The 20603-nt window shown below is 36.7% G+C and overlaps 1 long non-coding RNA gene across 1 annotated transcript in view; it reads left to right on the top strand.

The window, feature by feature from the left end:
• Positions 1 to 357: 357 nt before the first annotated feature.
• Positions 358 to 20603, top strand: part of LOC141519892 (uncharacterized) — a 51015-nt gene continuing 30769 nt past the window's right edge. Inside the window, exons 1-2 of the long non-coding RNA XR_012477470.1 lie at positions 358 to 439; positions 15217 to 15330. This is a non-coding gene — a long non-coding RNA (uncharacterized LOC141519892). The remainder of the gene's footprint in view (positions 440 to 15216; positions 15331 to 20603) is intronic.

Raw genomic sequence — 20603 nt, forward strand, 5'->3', positions numbered from 1 at the left:
AGGTAGGACTTAATGAACCCAGTTCTTTTTTTCTTCAGAACTAGCCAGTTCTCTATTTATTTCCTCTTGTACTAATCATAGTATCGTAGATCCAGGGGGCACCTTTGAAGTCATTTAGTTCAACCCCTTAGATGAGGAAATTGAGAAGTTAAACACTCAGTTAAAACCCAAAGAGATTAAGTCCCTTGCCTGACACCAAGCAGATAGATAATTTGTTTCAAGGAGGGAATTTGAACAAAGATTCTCATGAATATCACAATTATGAATGTCTTTTTTCCCCCAGTGTTCCATTAGAATTTTAAAATGCCTTCAAATTCCGTGCAATGGTCATTCATTAGGTTTCCATTATGTGTTAGACATTGTGCTTGGAAAAGACAAAAACCAAAGAAAAGAAATAGTACCTGTCCTCAAGGAGCTTATAAACTTTTGAGAGTGTAAGGTAAAATGTGGCTATAGAAAAGTAAATATAAAATAAGCATGAAATAATTTATAGGAAAAGGACTCTAGTAATTGGAAGAGGAAGGCGAATGATCATGGGTTTTCTGGGACACAATAACACTTGAGCTGAATTTAGATATTTGATAGGACCTAGATGAAGTCCTGGATGAGGAGAAAATATATTCCAGGCATGATGGATCACCTCTGCCATAGGAGATGGAGCATGGTAATGTCTGGTAATCTTGGAAACTTAGGCTGGATGAGGGTTATGAAGAATTTTTAAGAGTCAAACAAGTTTATATGTAAACCTAAGAGCATGAAAGACCTAGAATTTGATGATTAGAAGAGATACAGGTGACATGGTTAGACCTGTTTTTATGGGGATGATAATGATCTATTTCATCTTTCCCTTCCTTTACATGCCCAGTACTCCACCTTAGTTTATTGTTAATATTTCTGTGCCAGAATTCCCAAAGCCTCTTAACCCTGGTCTCCTTGGCTCTAGTTTTTCTGTCTCTGTCTCTCTCTGACTCTGTCTCTCTCTCTTTCTCTCCTCTGTCTGTCTGTCTGTCTGTCTGTGTCTCTTTCTTCAATTTCATTCTAAATCCCACTAAATATGATTTGGGAATTTTTCCTTAGAGGATTATTCTACTCTTTCTCAAAATCTTTACTTTCCATATAAAGTCTATACCATAGTTTGGCATTCAATATCCTTCAAGATCTGGCCTCAATTTACCATTCCAGCTTTATCTCCTGCTATTCTTACTATAAATTATGATTCAACCAATTTAAACCACTCTTGAATTTTCTCACCTAACTTCCTTTGTTTCTGCAATTCATTCTTCCTAGGACAATCTTCTTCCTGGCCTCCAACCCCTCTTCCTTCATGTTTGCCTGCCCTTTAGGTCCAGTTTTAAATGCCTTCCTAGGTCATCCTAGAGAGAAGGGAAAGCTTTCTGCTTTGTGATCTGAAACCACCTGGGTTGTGCCAAGTTTCCTCTTGTTTGCTTAGTCTGGGAAGGCAATACTTGAACTCTTGGTGGGCTATGACATAAAAGCATCCTATGAGGAAATACAGAGGAGCTCTCATTGGGCCAATTGTCTTTCAGGCCCACCAGTTTGACTGTATTTCCTAAGCAGCTGTATTTCTAAATGAGAATCTTGGCAACCTCTATGGAAGTACAGACCCTTTGGCCCTGGGATCTGTTTATGTTGCAAAAACATCTCACACGGAGCTGATCGGCCTGTTTGCCTTGGCATCGTCTTCCCACCACTCAATCATTCCCAGCTCAAATTGCTGACACATCCTGCTGCCTCAGATTCAGTTGCACTTCACTGATCAAAATGGTATTTCATAGGAGCCATTTGATGCTCAAGAAGCCTTTGAATAAGCCATTTGAAGCCTTTATTCCTCTCCCCAAAGTGTTTTGCCAGAAGTTAAGTGAACCTGAATACTAAAAAAGTTGGAGTTTGGCTTAGAGTTCTCTGGCTGAATATAACCTCCCTTTTCTTCTTCCCCAAGAGAGTTGATTTCCTTGCGTGACATTTTTTCCTCTAGTGAAGCAACTGCTCACCTTCTCATACTCACCTTCTGAACACTCTATGCTCTCACCAGAGTTGATGACCTTTGAACATATCTGTTTCTGCCTCCTTGATTTTTCTTGGATTATTCCTCCCTTTTAGAACTCCCTTTCTCTGTTGGTTAAAGATTTCCTCGTCCTCTAATATAAATTTGAAATACTAGGGCCTTCATGAAGGCTTTCCAGATTTCCCAAGTTGGGGATGACCTTTCTTGCTCAATATCACATAATTGTTAATAATTGTAACAATATAAAATTCAGTTCAGTCATTTCTATTGATCCTTTTTTAACCCAATTTAGTTCTCTTGTCAAAGATATAGAACATGTTCGTCATTTCTTTCTCCAGTGGAGAGGCAATCAGAAGTTAAATGACTTGCCCAGGGTCACACTGTCAGGACGTTTCTGAGGTTAGATTTGAATTCAGATCTTTCTGACTCTAGACCCAGTGCTCTCTGCACTGAACCACTGTCTATCTCTTATATTGTCTAAAGTACTCAAAATGTAATATTAGATATCGTCACCTGTGAGACTCTATTGTCTAGCTTTGAGACTAAAGGTATTGTGGAGGAGGAGACTAACTAAACTTTATCACTTTTTCCTCAAGTTTAGCAAATATTCTTCACAGCAATCCACTTAATAAATGTTTGCCCAATGAAAGAGTGAATCAATAAATAAACAAAGAAACATTGACTTTATTTAGTGCTCATGGTCATGATCTACCTGCTACCTTCATATAAGGGCAGGTAGATCCTCCTTTTGTTTCCTTCTCTCTCCCAATTGCTAATGCTTTCCCACAATTTGCTTTGTATTTATTCTATATATTTTTTGTATTTGTTCATATTGTTTACCCCAACACAATTTTATCGCCTTGAGTGCAGGGGATAATCTATTTTTTTTACATTCACAATGTTTCCTGTCACATGGTAGGGAACTGAGAAACATTCATTGATTCATTAATTGGTTAGTTGTATGGCTTGGAGAAAGTCACTTAGGAGAACTTGAGAGCTCTCATTCCTCCTTTATCAATGAAGAGAGTTCCTACATTTCTTCTAAATCCAAATATATGATTATATAATCCCAGATCTGGGAGTTCTTTCACATCATGTATTTATGGACTCACTAAAACTGAATTTAAGATAGAAAAATTGAGCTTTGTTTCATGGTTCACTGAGGATGGAGAGGGGGAATGGTATGCTTCCTGCTCACCACAGTCTTTTGTCTGTCTATTGTGATCCCAGATTCTATCTTGAATTAACTGCTACTTCACCAACAAGGGTTATTGAGAGCCAGGATACAATGATTTAGTATAGTTTGCTCACCATTGCATTGATCTCATACTGTTGTTTTTTTTGTTTGTGTGTGTGTGTGTGTGTGTGTGTGTGTTTGTGTGTGTGCATTGTTTGTATCTGAGGGCTATTGAGTTTATTTTTAGTAAATTAATTGATTCTCTGAACTGGAACAGACTCTCAGGATTCCATAGCACCGGTTATATAAACTTCTCCAGGATACTCTTGTCCTCAACTCAAAGCAGTTCCTTTTGGCATCAGATTTCCTTGCCTTGCCTCAGGATGCTTCCTTCAGGGTCCTATTCCTCTGATACTTCTTTTAGGTCACATATTCCCCAGTACCATCACAATTTAATACCCATCTCCCTCTCTATCCTTCTTATGCTCTCCTGGAGGGGTTAGGAAGTCATAGAAAATAGGAAGAGCTATGAGAAATGGGCTAAACTTTCTAGAGGATGGAATCCCTTTCTCCCTGTCAGGAACAATGTGTACTCAGAATAATTAGAATTATACTTCTATAACTTCTTTTGATGTCAGGCCTAGGGAACTATGTTATTTCTTTCATAGGAGATACTCTTGCCATCTTCCTTTTTTGCAGAGAGAATTCTGGGAACTGTCTCCTCCATTCTTATCCCACTCCTTCAAACATTTTCCTGGGCTCTCTTCACTCTCTAGGACTTTGTACCCTAAAGTTTTCTCCTCCCAACTTAATTCAACCCCAACGTTTCTGATTTGGTTATACTCCCTACTCTATATCTAGCTGACATTTGGGTTGAGGTTCCAGATACAAAGGTGTTCTGGTTAAAAAGATTCATTGGTTAAAATGGTTATCTCATTGAAAAGACTAATAATACCTAACCTTAGTTCTATGGTAAACATTGTGAAGGATACAGAGAGAGATAGGGCATACTTCTCCCTCCTGGAATCCTCAGCAATTTCTTCCTTTATGTTTTAAGACTTAGAGACTTTTGCCTCACTTCTAGCCTCACATATGCTCGCTGAATCCTTGTAAAAAAAGATTTTTCTAATTGGTCTATCAAGATTTCCTTTCCAGATCTTCAGAGTGTTAACCTTCTGCATTGGCCCTGGAAGATACAGTGGTTTTTCTACCCTTGTTGAATTGCCTGGAATAAATTCACCTGCATGGAATGACCATTTCTTTTCTTTATAGTGAAATGTTTCCTTCTCTATCTATTTTTGCAACCAGGTCAAACCCTGGATCTGTAGGTTCAGGTTATCTCTGTGATAAATGGGAAGGTTGTCCTAGATGATCCCTAAATTCTTTTCCAGATCTGAATTTTGGACCTTTTTCCAATAGGGTTCTGAGTCATATGACTTACTGTACAAGATCTAGAACTGTGTGGTTATTGATGTGATAGGCCTCTTTTCCTCTCCCTGCATGGATCCTCTCAAACTAACTTTTCTTTTTTTTCCAAACTTATGATTCTTTGTAGATAACCCTTGCCTCCTAGCTCATTGCAAAGCTGACATTACAAATGAGGTCAATGAATAATTGTCACCTTTTCTAGACCCAGCTGGTGCTTTCATCCATTTCCCTGCTGTCAAACTGATGAGGACATTCTCAGATCTCCTTATCAATTATCACCTCTATGTAGATGATTATCAAATCTTTATCTTTACTTGAACTTCCATTCAGAGATTCACTTCCATGTTTCCACTGGATATTTCCATCTGGATGCTTGTCTCTCAGAACTTCAAACTCAATAGGTCTAAAATGACACTAATCATCTGTTCCTCTAAACTGACCCATCCCCACTAAATTTTTTTTCATATTTAATCACAGTCCTACAACTCTCTAAGATTTGAAACCTTGGACCAAGTTTTTAGGCTCTTCTCTTTCTCTTCACTCATGTTAGCTCCTTCTCTCTATTCCTACTTCAAATACCTCTAGTTCAGGGTCTCATCTCATCTCACCTAGAATATCATATTAGTTTTCTAAATTACCTGCTTGATTCTCCTCATATCTACTCAAGTGATCACTAAGGGATTTGTCTGACTATGTCACTCCCCTATTCAATAAGTTCTAGTGAGTTCCTATTGACTATAAGATTAAATATTATTTGATCTTTATCTCATCTTTCAAAAAATTTATTTTTGCGTAAATTGTATAATGGACATAATTATTAGTATAGTTCTACATATATATTTAGCAGCTAGATGGTTCTGTGGGTAGAGCATCAGACCTGAAGTTAGGAAGATCTGAGTTTAAATTCAGCCTCAGACGTTAAGTAGCTTCATGAACCTCTACAAGCCACTGAACCCTTTTTCCCTTAGTTTCCACATTTGTACAATGAACTGGAGAAGGAAAAGGCAAACAACTCCAGCATCTCTGAGAAGAAAACTCCAGATAGGATCATGAAGAACAGGACACATTGGAAACAACCAAACAATTGCAACAAAAAATTTTATACTAATAAACACAATATAAAATATTATATATGACATTTAATAAAGTATATGATATTATTTTAACACAAGCAATATTAATTTGTGATATAATAATTATATATCTCAAGGTTATATACTGAAAATTATTTTTCTGATAGAATGAATGACCAAAAAAGGTGAAGATCACTTCCTAAGCAAGCTCATTAGGGCAAGGCCTATGCAAATTTATCTTTGGTTGGCATTGAACTCAGTCCTGAGAATTTAAATACTAGCAAAAAGACAATTTCCCTGTCCTCAAGAAGTTTCCATTCTAATAGCAGAATGTACATAAATGCTGCATTGCTATAACATACACACACACACACACCATATATATATATATATATATATATATATGAAGGTGGGGGTGGGATGGGATGGTTGTGGTGGAGAAATTCTAGAGAGGAATGAGATACCTTTGTCTTCCATAGTGTCTGCCTTAAATGTAGGTTCTGGGAGGAGCTATCTAATCAGAGGGAGAGATTTCCAAGGTGTGAAGTCTAGGGCTAGACTCAAGAGGTTTTTAAACTCAAGAGGTTTCTGGGGAATAATAGATAAAGTCCAGAGTGCAACCTGGAGACGAATGATTGTAAGGGCAGAAATTGTCCTTTGCCTATTTTTTGTAACCCCAGGGGTTGTTGGCACAATCATAATTGAACTAAATTGAAAATTGCCAGTATATATCCCAGTACCTCATAGTTTCTGCTTAATAAATGTCTGTTGAATTAGTTATTATTAATGATTGGCAAAAATGTTCTGCTAATACAGGATTAGGGATATGGACTCCAACTGTGATTTCTGTACCTTCTTTGCAAATGTAATCTAAAGAGACTTGTGTACAGCTACTGAGAAACTAAATGATTGATACATGGTCGACAGCAAGTATGTGTCTGAAGAGAAACTTGGACCCGAATGATCCTGGCTTTGAGTCAACTCTCTTTTTTGATATTGCCATCCTACCTTTCCTTATAAGATCACAACTGACAACTAAATGTCTTAGCCTTTGTAAAATGTGCCTTCATCATATCTTCTTGGTTCTAATTCACAAACAGAAGATGCCCCAACGTATGAAATATTGAACAAAGCCAGTAACTCCTTTGCTCGATTGAACCTGTTCTTCAGAAGCTGGTCAAATACTTAAGAGTTCTCTGCCCCCCCACCCCAGGGCAGAGCTACTTTGTAAATAACTATTTGAATATTCTATGCCTGAGATGATTTTTAGAAATACTTATATCAGAATAGTAAATGGATACACACAATTTAATTATCCTTTTTGTTCAATGCTTCACTTTACTTTTTACTATCTTGTATTCCCAAGCCCTAAAAACATTTTGTTCTTACTTTCAAAGAGTTAAAGCTATACAAATATGTAACTATATCTCATCTGAGTATAGCATTTTACTTGCTCTTAGCTTTGGACTTGCAAAAATAAGGGATCAATCCACAGCAAGTAGGAAGTCATTTAAAATATACATTCAATCTGCCTAGCTCTATGACCCTGGGTTTGCCTCAGTTTCTTCAAATACAAAATTGCACCTATCTTATAGGGTTGTTTTCAATCTCAGATATTATTTGGAAAGTGCTTCTCCTAGTGTCTGCCACATGCTGCTGTTTAGTCATTTAATTTATATTTTACACTTTGTGACCTTATATGAGATTTTCTTTTTTTAATTGATATTTTATTTTTCCAAATACATGTTATAAAAGGCTTTTTTCAACATTAATACATATACATATGTATATTTTTAAGTTACAAAATTTCCTTTCACCCTCCCTTACCACCTTCCTTCCCTCAGTGGCATTAACATTGTACATACTTATTTTTGATAAACATATTTACAGATTAGTCATTTTCACTATGAGGAATTAGGATTAAGGGAAAGAGATATACAAAAAATAATTTTTATAAAGTAATCATCAGATTCAGAAGGGTTGTTTTATTTTTGTTTTGTTTTTCTTCCTCTGGGGATAACCTTATCCATAGTCAATCTAATACAGTTGCCCTAACTGTCTGAACTGCTGAGAAGAGCTGCTTTCATTAAGGTTGATCATCTCATATTGTTGTTATTAATGTGTACATTGTTCTCTTGGTTTATATGAAGTTTTCTTGACAAAGATACTGGAGTGACTTGCCATTTCTATCTCCAGTGAATTAAGTTAGTTACATGCCCAGGGCATATCCACTTACCATTCTAATACAAGATTTTTTTTTCCTTAAAAAATCATCTCAGAAATAGGATATACTAATTCCTATATATAAAATAACTTTTTTTGGGGGCATTGCTTTAACTATTCAAGCAGTTTTAGGGAGTATCTGCAACTGAATTTGAACTCATATCCAAGCTCAGTGTTCTATACACTTGAATCATCAAATTCGTCTACTACATATAATAGAAACAAAATAAACATTTAATCCTTTCCCTTTCTACTAGGACTCTTTACAAATCCTATGGAATTTGGAAATCAGGTCCAAATTCTATTGGATTATGTATAAAAATATCTCTTAGGGGGGGAAAATGGAATTTGAGTAGCCAAAGGGTTTTTTCTTAATATTTCATGTATCTCCCCTCCTCGCCTTCTTCTCTCCAAATCCAGACTGATGTGTTAGGGTAGAAGTCAGTTATTATATCACAAATAATAATCTGTCATGTCTCATCACAATGAGTGACTTCTATTAAACTATCATTTTCAGGAAAGATTAAAAAATACAAAATTCCTTTTTATGTTGACTGATGATTTCCAAAAGTAACAGACAGTGAAATAATTCAACTCCATTTAATTCAATAAACATTTATTAAGCACCTACTATATGAGAAGCACTATGCTAAACTCTGGAATCAATGACCTTGCTCAACACTCATCATTGTTTCTTGGGTTCTTTTACAGTATGTAACTTAATATCAATAATCATTTAAAGTTCAGTGTAGATTGAATACTATTTCCTGTCTCATCAAACTTGTGACCTTGGAGATAAGGTATTTCTTCTGAGTTTCAAAACGATGTAGAAGTAGAAGGAAAAAAAAATCTGTGTTTTCTAAGAAAAATTACAGTCCTCGTTCCCCTGTAGAAGATGGAGTCAACAGCAACCATTGCCCCAACTTTGACCCGGGTAGACCCTTCTTTCATTGCATCACACCTTTAGTAAGATCCCTCTTTCAAGGTCTTTGATAATGCCCTCTCAGAATGAAAGAGATAATCCATCTTTTAAAAAGTCTCATCAGAAGCCCAGCTCCAGTGCTTCTGATATAGGGAAGGTATTTATATCTTTCTCTTTAGAGAAGAAATTGGTTTGGGTGCTATTTTCTAAGGCAGAGGAAATAGGATCCAGGGATTCAATGGAAATAGAGCACCAAGAACCAGAATCTTAAGTTGTTAATTTCTTAAGAGTTAGAGAGTGTATGACAGCATGAGATCATTCTACAGACTGTTTTGGAATGATGAGATTCCAGTTGCCAAATAGTATAAATTTGATCAACCAAAGGTTTGTCTTTTGAGACTGAATTGCTTTTGGTTTACTGTACCTTGGTAATTATGCCCCCATACCTTATTTTGGCTCAACCTGGACTTAGAATAGAAATAGTAAAATATTGGATTTGAGGGTGTGCTTGTGCATGTTTGCATGTTTATGTTTATGTGTAAGTTATAAGGATCTATGTTTTGTCTGGGCAAATTTGGAAATTTGCTAACCCTGAGTAACAAAAGATCCTATTTCTCTACAGACAGAAACAATTTTTGTTTCAACTAAACCTTCAACTTTCCTCCTAACAGAAAACAGAAAACCCCTTGGAGGATGAAGATCACAACCCCAAAATGAACTTTTTTTGAAATTCATAAACTTAGGTATACTATGAACTTTGTCATAATTTTTATTACTCTTATTTTCAGTTGAAGAGATTTAGGCCTAGAGAGTGAAGCAATGTGTCTAAGGCTAAACAGTTAGTGACAGAACAGGAACCTTCTTGGGAATACTTTTCTTCTTTTTTTAATTTATTGACATTTTATTTGTTTTCAGATTATATATAATAGTAACATGTACCCATCATTATTTGTAAGACTCTGAATTCTACAATTTCCCCCCCCCCTTCCCTCCTCCCACAGAAGGCTGTCTGATGGTCTCTACATTGTTTCCATGCCATACATTGATCTAAATTGAATGTTATAAGAGTAAATATAAACCCCCTCTCCCCCAAGAAGATGAGAAACCTCAAGAATAGAGAGGGAGAAAAACATTATACTTCAATCTGTGTTCAGATTTCAATGGCTCTGTCTCTGGGGTGAGTTGCTTTCTTTAGCATAAGTCCACCAGAGAAGTTGCTTCAATATTTTCCCCACAGTTGCTATTACTAGCTGTACCTCTACTCTATTCCTCCCCACTCATTTATTTTATTCTCTTTCTCCCTTCAGCCTGTCCAAAAGTATGTTGAATCTGAATACCCTCTCTCCCTCAATCTTACCTCTCTTCTATCACCTATTCCCCCCTTCCCTCCCCCCATTCATCTTCATCCCATCCCTTTCCTCCCATCCTTCTCCAGGGGAAAGACAGATTTCTTCACCCTAAGTGTGCATGTCATTTCCTCCCTGAGCCATTTCCAATGAGAATGAAGGCTCACTCATTCCACCGTGCCTTGCCCCCTCTCCTCCATTGAAAAAGCTTTTTTGTTGACTCTTAATGTGAAATCTCTTAGCTTCTTCTTCATCTCCTTTTCCTTCCTCCCAGTACTTTCCCCCATCACCCATTGACTTCATCCCTTTACCACACCATACCATTATATTCTGCTGTTTCCTATGTCCTGTCTATATTTGCTCTTTCTAACAGCTCTTATAAATGAGAAAGTTCATACGAGTTATCAATATCTTCTTCCTGTGCAGGAATGCAAACACTTCAACATCATCAAGTTCCTCATAGTTAGATCCTCTCTTCTACTACCTCTATGGTTCACCAGAGTCCTGTACTCAGTGATAAAACTTTCTGTTCAGCTCTGGTCATCTCAATAGGAAAGTTTGAAAGTCGCCTGTTTCATTGAAAATCCATCTTTTCCCCTGAAAGAGGATGTTTTGTTTTGCTGGGTAGTTAATTCCTGCTTGTAAACCAAGATCATTTGCCTTCCAGAATATCATATTCCAATCCCTATGAGCATTTAATGTAGATGCTGTCAAATCCTGTGTAATCCTGACAATGGAGCCTCGGTAGCTGAATTGTCTGTTTCTGGCAGCTTTTAGGATTTTCTCTTTGATTTGTGAGTTTTGGAATTTGGCTATAATATTCCTGGAAGTTTTTCTTTTGGGATCTCTTTCAGGGGGTGACTGGTGAATTCTCTCGATTTCTATTTTACCCTCAGCTTCTAGGATCTCAGGACAATTTTGCTGTATTATTTCTTTTAAAATGAAGTCTAGGCTTTTCTGGTTGTGGCTTTCAGATAGTCCAATAATTTTCAAATTATTTCTTCTGGATTTATTTTCAAGGTCAGTTTTCCAAATGAGATATTTCACATTTTCTTCTAATTTTTACTTTTTTTAGAAGAGTTTTATTTCTTCCGGCTTTCTTGCAAAGTCATCAGCTTCCTTTACTTCCATTTTGCATTTGAAGGAGTTATTTTCTTCAGAGAGCTTTTTTATCTCCTTTTCCAGCTGGCCAATTCTGATTTTAAAGGCATTCTTCTCCTCATTTGCCTTTTGTTTTGCTTTTTCCATTAGGCCTAAACTGTTTTTTTACATATTATTTTCTTCAGTATTTTTTTTTGCATATCTTTCACCAAGCTTTTGATTTGGTTTTCATAATTTTTTCTGCATTGCTCTCATTTCTCCTCCCAATTTTTCCTCCACCTCCCTTAATTGCTTTTCAAAGTCTTTTTTGAGCTCATCCATAGTCTGAGCCCATTTTCTATTTCTCTTGGAGGTTTTGGATAAAGAAGCTTCAATTTTGTCATCATCTGAGTATGTGTTTTGATCTTTCCTGGGACTGAAGTAATTCTCTATGATCAGATTCTTCTTCTGTTGTTTACTCATTTCCTCAGTCCAAGGCTAATTTACAGCACTCCCAAGGCTTTGGGGTTATTTTTTGGGGGGGTAACACCCCACTTGGACCTTTATTCCTCCAAGGTCTTATGCTCTCTAGAGTAATTTTCTAGGCATGAAAACTTAATGAAGGAGATGAAAATAAATTCATAGCATTACTTTTCTGAGACATTTACTAGATTTTGGTTGATGAGCATGGATTTTCTAATTATCCTTACCTGATTCATAAATTCCTTCTACTTATTCTTGCAAGTGGTCATTGAGTTTTGTTTGAAGCTTTTTAATGAACTCAGTTCATGAAACAACTCATTCTATTTTTCAGGAAGCTAATTGTTAGCTTAGAATTGAGCTGATCTACTTTTCCCTGCCAATGGACCCAGTTTTGTCCTCAGGATCATCACAGAAGAATTGTAATTCCCCTTCCACAAAAAAATCTCTTCAAACATTTTGAGGCATTTCTCATAGCCCTCATAAGTCTTCTCTTTTTCTAGTGAAACACCTGTAATTTTTTCAGCCATTTCTCATTTGGCATGGTTTTGAATGACCTTTCATCCTCTTCTGAATTTGCTGTTTTTTTCTTAAATAAATATGTGGCATCTGGAAATAAATTGGTGGAAGTTAAAGTCTTTTTTAAAATGAGCATTAATCCATGTCTACTAATGTCTTATTTATTCTTTTTTTAATTGACATACAGGTTCACAAAGAATTGTTTGACTTATGCCTAATCCATTTTGAACCATTAAATTTAATCCCTCTTTTTCAGTCTGTAAGTGTGGGGATACTGCTTTTGTTATTCAGAATATTAGTTATATTAGTTATTATTATTATATATTATATATTATTATATTAGTTATTCAGAATATTAGTTATATTTTCCATGTCATATACCATCTTTGACTTTGATAAATATGATATTTACATCTTGATCCAAATGTCCAAATTTCATTGATTTGGTGGCTAGGTGCATAGAGTGATAACTTGGAGTCAGGAAGACTAGAATTCAAATTAAATTTCAGATAATCGGTGACCATAGACTTTAGTGTTTTCATATTTAAAACTGGGGAGCATAATGATACCTACCTCTTAGGGTTACTGTTAGGATCATATGAAATATTTGTAAAAAACTCTGCAAAGCTTAAAGCATTTTATAAATTCTGGTTATTATTAGTATTATTACCAATCATCAATCAATTATCATCATCAGTTGGTTATCACCATTAACTAATCTTATGGGTGTAGGGCCCCTATTTCTTCATCTTTTAACAAAAAATACCATCAATGACTTTTTAAAATACCTTACTGAAACAGATACATTATATCTTCAGTATTTTGAACTAAAAACTCTAGTAATAATAATAAGAAGGAATAAGAGAAAAAGAGGAAGGACAATGAGGAGGAGATAGCGGGAGAAGAGGCAAAGAAATGAAATTAATCTTTTAGGGATCTAGGTTTCACTCTATAATAGTTCCCAATCTCTAATACACTGTTATAGAATTTTGAAAGTAGTGGTCTATGGTTCACAGAATGATCCTTCTTTTTCAAAATTTGCCCATCTCTAGTGTTTTGTTTTCCATTCTCTATGATTCTTATTTTTATTGAAAAAGCAGAATTATAAACATAAAAACTTTCAAATCAAATTAAATTTAAAAAAATGAGAAGTTTTTCATCCCCTTGTAATATCCTGGAACAGTGTATGGCTGCCTTCTACCACAAGTAGGATCTTGTACAAGTAACTTCACATGAGTTTCACTATTCTCTTTTTCTCTTTCTATTCTCATTTGTAAAATGAAGAAGGGATCAAATGGATGATCTCTAACATGACTTCTAGCTCTAAATTTATGACCTTATGTTCTTTATTTTAAACTTTCACTATTATAATCATGTCTGAACTGATGGACTTATTCATAGAACTGGAGGCATACAACTCAAGAACTTTTGACTTCCTGGTTAATTTTGAGGTTAGTCATTTGGGAAATTGTCATATTATACCATAATATTGGAAAGAAATGAGTAAGATTCAGCTTGACTAATTCATAAGCCTGGAAATTTAGCAGCTAGTTTATCTTCCCTCCCTCCCTCTCGCCCTTCCTTTCCTTCCTTCCTTCCTTCCTTCCTTCCTTCCTTCCTTCCTTCCTTCCTTCCTTCCTTCCTTCCTTCCTTCTTTCCTTCCCTTGTTTATTTCTGAAGATTGCTTTAGATATTGAGTCCTATTAAGGCTAGCTTTTTTAAAGGAAAAAAAAATTCCACATTGTGTTCTCTATGGAGGAGAGAAAGGGGCGAAAGATATAATGATTCCTTTCGAATGGTTATATATTGCTATTGTTATATCATACTAAGACCATGTAGAATATATCACAATCCTTGAAATTAATCAAGGGGGAAGTTAGGCTAGAGTAACTTAGTACAAGACCCATGTACAGCCTAAGTTAGAAGAATATTTGTGTTTGTGGTGTGTGTGTTTGTGTGTGTGTGTGTGTGTGTGTGTGTGTGTGTGTGTGTGTACATGTGTACCTTTTGGTAATCTGTTGACACCTATGGGAACCTTCATAAACTAAAATCTATAGGATTTTTGAATGAAACCAGTCCTAAAGGAAATAAAAATGTCAATTTTTTTTCTCATCTAGAGTCATGAATTCCCCTGAATCTATGTATGGATCTCAGGTTAAAAAATACTGATCTAAAATTTTAAAAGATTTATATTGCTATCATTAACAATATGCAGGAAGACCCACAATTCTTAGTACAGTTTTAAAACTTTAGTAGCGTAAAGCTACACTAAGATATTTGGAGACCCATATGTATTTAAGCATTTTTTAAAAAAAGGCACCACTTATTTAACTCCCTCTTAAACTCAAATCTTGGGAATATCATTCATGTCTCACTGACAAAAGATTAAGTACTACTGGACAAGTAGACCCCTGTTGTTCCTTCCAAACCTAAGCGTTCTTCTACTTTTCTTTTGGAAAATAGCATGATAATATTACTTTTTCTTCACCAATGCTTGTTAGAAACTCCTAGCATCAGAGTTGAAAGGAGTTTTGAATTGTTGGTCTAACCCTTTCATTTTGTGGAAAAGGAAAATAAGACGTAGAGAGATGAAATGCTATTTCAAGGTCACACAGGTAATAAAAAACAGAACTGAATTTCACCTACAAGTTCACTATCCAGGGGTTGCTGGAGTCAATTCCACCTGGCTCACAGCAGCTACTCATTAAATATTCAGTATGAGTGTTTATATCTTACAAATAGAAAACACTACCAATCAGACCTTGGCTTATTGTTTTCTTGTTTGTCTAGACTTAAGAAGGTGAAAGAAAAAAATGTCAATAATGCAGATTAAATTAAAAGTATGTTCAGAATAAATATTTCTTTTCAGAGAACTGGTTGTTGAATATTTATGAACAAAACCTCTATTTATGTTTTCAAATCTAACTCTTTATCCACTCTAGAACACAACCTCTCTATTAACATCTGGATTGATGAGCCATTACCCAGGAGAAGGAGCTTTGGGGAAGAAAGCTTCACAAATGCAAGGTGCTGTGATTTCCAGACTGCTTATATAGGTAGGTTGGGTAGATCGTCAAGCAGAGGAGGTCACCCCAGACCAATGCTTCCATCTCCAGAAATCAGGGTTTATGAACTGTTCTCTATTGAGCTAGTTAGTGCTTTGTTTAGTTACTTAGTATACCTTGGCAAGAAGGTACCCATGGCAGATTGCAGGGCAGTCAAGCAGTAGAATTTGTGTTTTGGATACAGAAAAACATCTTCGTTTTGGACACAGAAAAAAAATTCTCTTTCCATTGCACCAATGAATTAATGATGCATCAGGTAATTAGGCACAAGTATGTTAATTAGTGAACTAGAAAAATAGTCAATATTTTGGTGATTTAAATCAATGAAAAGCACAATTGCACATAAGGCCTTAATCCCAAATAACAAATTCAAGTGCCTTCAAAATATATAAATATCAGGTGTAGAATTAAGATGGTGGCTTAGAGGCAACCCAACTGAACTCTTTTAAATATCACTTCCAAACAACTTGAAAATAATACTTAAAATTAAATTTTGGAGTGATAAAGGCAATAAAAGGGCATATTTCTAGTCTGAGAAAATGTAAGATATAAGTTGGAGAAGTTTGTGACATCAAAGTAGAAACCTGGTAGAGGCCACACTTTGGGAGATCTCTGCTTAGAGATCTTGAAGAGCTTGGACAATGGGTCATCGCTGCTGCCATAATATTTTGCTAATGGTCAAATTCTTTTTGTTTTTGTTGTTTTACTCATTTTCCTGCCTGTATCTGGATCCTGAACTTTATATTAAAGTTGGGCTCTTCTCACCTCAGGTTCAGTGTGAGGACATTATCTCAAGCTTCAGGATTTTTCCTGATGTGGTTTTAAGAGGATTTGTGAGAGTGGGCAGGATTTCAAGGCTTCCAAGTTGGTATGATCTGGGGAAAGTGGGGTCACTGCTGTTCCTTCTACCCAGGATAAGTCACTGGTCTCCTGCAACCACAAGCTCTAGCAATCTCTTTGACTTGGAACTGTGACCAGGGGCCCTGCTTCCTTGTGACCAATTCCCAGTGCTTCTCTCCATCCTGGAACCATAATCCAGAATTGTGTATAGCCAATAGAGATGCTAATCAATGCCAGCTGTACCCATGCCAGCAAAAGATTTCCTGCAATTTCTTTCTGACCAAAAATCACCTACAAAGCAGAACAGAACAAAATCCTTCAGGGGATTTATCTGGATAGCATGTGACATTCTAACACAAGACTCAAGAAAAACATAAAAAGGTAAATATGGATAAGTGATCTTAAGTGTCTCAATAAAGTTAACCTGTTTACATTCTTATATGGGAAGATGATACATGTAACTTCTAAGTCCTTTGCCATTATTAGAGCAGTTAAAGTGATTTATATATATAGAGGGCATCGAAGTAAGATGATTATATTGGAATGATCTCCCAAAAAACCCTTGAAGGTAAGAAAGAGGATTGTATTAAGAGGAGGAAAGGAGAAGATTTCTCACATAAATGAGATACAAAAGGAAGAGATTTTACAGCATAAAGGAAAATGGAAGAGGTGATGGCAGTTGAATCTCACTCTCAGTAGAATTGGTAGAAAGATGGAAAGATGGAAGTAAACATATATATATATATATATATATATATATATATATATATATATACTTAATTGTGTACAGAAATGTAACTTACCCAATAAGGATTGGGTGGATGATAAGAGGAAGATAGATTAATGAAGGCAGTGGTTAGAAACAAAACAGACTTTTGAGGAGGTAGATGAGGAGTAGGTGAAGACAGAGAGACACAGGGAAAGACAGAGGGAGAGACAGGAACAACTAGAGAAAGAAACAGAGAGAGAGAGAGACAGAGAGTGACAGAGAAAATGGGAATGAGGGAAAAACACTGTAATCATTCTGGGGTGAGCTCTCCCATAAAATAGAAGTAGATAGCTTAAACCAGAATTCAGTGTGGTGTTTATAAGAGACACACTTGAAATAGAAAGACACAACATAATTAAAATAAAGGGCAAGTGGAGAATCTAATATGCTGTAGTTGAACTTAATAAAGGTAGGGATAGGGGAAGCTAGGTAGAGCAGTGGACAGAGCCTACAGTCAGGAAGACCTGAGTTCAAATCTGATCTCAAACACTTAATAATTACTTAGCTGTGTGGCCTTGGGCAAGTAACTTAACCCCATTGCCTTACCAAAAAAAAAGAAAGTGGGGGTAGCAGTCTTGATATCAGCAAAGAAAAAGCAAAAGCAAATTCTGACTTAATTTCAAAAGAAAATCAGGGAAACTACATTTTGTTAAAAAGGTAACAGATGAAGGATTATAAAAACATAAGGCAAGTTCCAAATTTATAAAAATTTATAAAATTAAGAGTTATTTTCCAATTGATAAATGGGTAAAGCACATAAACAGGAAGTTTTCAGAAGGAAAAATAAAAATTCTCCAGTCATATAAAAAAATTCTTTAAGTCATTATTGGTTTGAGAAACAAATTAAACAATTCTGACATACCACCTGACACCTATCAGAAATCACAAATATCAGAGGGAATGAGGGTAAAAAGAGATATACTAATGAATTATTAGTAAAATAATGAAATGGTCTAACCATTCTGGAGCACAGTTTGAACTATGTCCAAAGGGCTATAAAACTGTGCATACTGGGGATGGAGCCAAGATGGCAACTGAAGAAGAGCCTCTCCTAGGTGCTCTCTCCAAAGTACTTCAAGAATCTTAAAATTATGACTGTAACTCAAATTTTGAGAGATAGAACCCACAGAAAGATGAAGTGAGGCAATTCTCCAACCCAAGGTAACCTGGAAAATAGTGGAAAAACTCCATTCCATGGGGTTAGAGGGCTGGCCTGCCAGAGTAAAGAAACTTCAACCTCCCAGGAACAGCCCCAGAGCACCTGGGAGCCATGGCTCTTAGCAGCGGAAGCAGTTTCCTAACCTGCAACCCGGGAAGCACTGGTCACAACTTGGAAGATCATTGGGGAGACCTCTGTCAGAGGAAGCCACAAACCCAGGCCCTCAGGGTGATCACAGCAGTCAGTATGGTCGGTGTGGTCATAGCAGTCAGCCAGGAATCCAGATCCAGGAAACAGAAGGAGGAGCCAGCAAGCAGGAGCATCCAGGTAACTACACCCTGAGTGCTCAGCTCACCAAAGGTATGGGAGTAGAGAGAGACTTCTGAGGTCTGTCCTGTCTTCCTGGATCAGAACTCTGGGGCCCTGACCACATTCAGATCCAGGTTGCAGTCTAGGTGTCCCCATAGAACAGGGACCCCCCAAGCCCTGTGGGTGCACTTTTGGTCATTCACAGACAAGGAGAGCAGTCAAAGCCTCATACCCTGTGGTCCTTGTGGGGGGAGGTATCCCAATAATACTCAAAAGCTCAGGAAGCACCCCCAAACCAGGCACACACAAACAGGCTGGGGAAATGAGTAAACAGAGAAAAAAGAGGAACTGGACCATTGACAAATACTTTGTCTGTGATCCCAAGAAGGATCAAAAATACTCAATCTGAAGATGCGGAATTACAAGCTTCTACATCAAAAGACTCCAAGAAAAATGGAAATTGGGCTTAGGCTATGAAAGAGCTCAGAAAAGATTTTGAAAATCAGGTAAGGGAGATAGAAGAAAAATTGGGAAAAGAAATGAAAGAGATGCAGGAAAAACATGAAAACAAAGTAGTTTAGTCAAGGAGATTTAAAAAAAATGCCAAAGAAAATTACATGTTCAAAACAATCTTATGTCAAATAGATAAAACAGTTCAAAAAGTTATTGAGGAGAAGAATGCTTTAAAAAGCAGAATTGGCCAGATGGAAAAGGAGATAAGAAAACTCTCTGAGGAAAACAAATCCTTCAGATGTAGAATGGAGCTAAAGGAAGCTGATGACTTTGCAAAAAATCAAGACACAATACTTCAACACCAAAAGAATTAAAAATTAGAAGGAAATGTAAAACATCTCATTGGAAAAAAAAACAACTGATCTGGCAAACAGATTCCAGAAAGATAATTTAAAAATTATTGGGATACCTGAAGGTCATGGTCAGACCTCATTTTTACAGAATTCCTACAGGAAAATTGCCCTGATATCCTAGAAGCAGAGAGCAAAGTAGAATTTCAGAGAATCCACTGAACTCCCCCCAGAAAGAGTTCCAAAAAGTACCCAACCCCCAGGAATATTATAACCAAGTTTCAGAATTCCAAAATCAAAGAGAAAATATTACAAACAGCCAGAAGGACACAATTCAGATATCATGGAATTGCAGTCAGCATCACACAGGACTTAGCAGCAACTACATTAAGGGCTCATAGGGCTTGGAATATAATATTCTGGAAGGCAAAATGCTTGGAATGCACCCGAGAAACAACTACCCAGAAAAAGTGAACATCCTCTTCCAGGGGAAAAGGTGGACTTTCATAAAAACAGGGGGATTTTAAATGTTCCTGTTGAAATGACCAGAGCTGAACAGAAAATTTGACCTTCAAGAACTGAATTTGAAGGTATAAGATATTGTAATAATGGAGTCAATGGCTAAAAGGGAAATGTACTGGGAGTAAGAGAAAGGAGAGGTGGAATAGGCTAAGATACTTCCTATAAAAGACATTCTTTTGCAAAGAGCTTTTGCAATGATGTGGAAGGGGTGAAGGTGAGGGAGCATGAGGGAACTTCACTCTTATCATAATTTTCTCAGAGAGGAAACAGTGTACACACTCAATAGGGTATAGACATATGGAGTAAGGAGGAGATAAGGGGCATGGGGGAAGAGGGGGATGTGGGTGATGGAGGAGAGGGTAGGTCATGGGAGAGAACAGTTAGATTTAACACACTATCTTTGTTACTTTTTGCAAGGTCCTAGGATTGTGTGGCCTGTCCGGGACCATGAGGCTAGGTGCTTGCTGGGTCTCTGGGGTAGTATGTGGGTTTGGAGACCTCTTGGCCCCAAGGCCAGTGCGTTGTCTGCTGCACCATTTGGCTGCCCTACAGCATATTCTGGAAGAGGGACGGGGTGAAGGGAGGGAGAGAATATAGTATATGGGAGTGGAGAGGAATGGATGGAGGGAGTTACAGTCAGTGGCAGCAGCTGTGGAAAAGTATGGAGGTGGCTTCTGTGATGGACTTATGATGAAGAATGCGATCCATCCGAAACAGAGATGATGTTATCAGAACACAGACTGAAAAACATTTTTTTCTCTTTCTTTTACCTTATTTCTCATGAGGTTCTATATTTTTGTGGGGGAGGGAGTATTATATTATCTCTTAAACAAGAATATTTTAGCAAAGTATAAAGAAATGT

Source organism: Macrotis lagotis, chromosome 4, assembly GCF_037893015.1.
Source record: "Macrotis lagotis isolate mMagLag1 chromosome 4, bilby.v1.9.chrom.fasta, whole genome shotgun sequence".
Taxonomy (NCBI): Eukaryota; Metazoa; Chordata; class Mammalia; order Peramelemorphia; family Peramelidae; genus Macrotis; species Macrotis lagotis.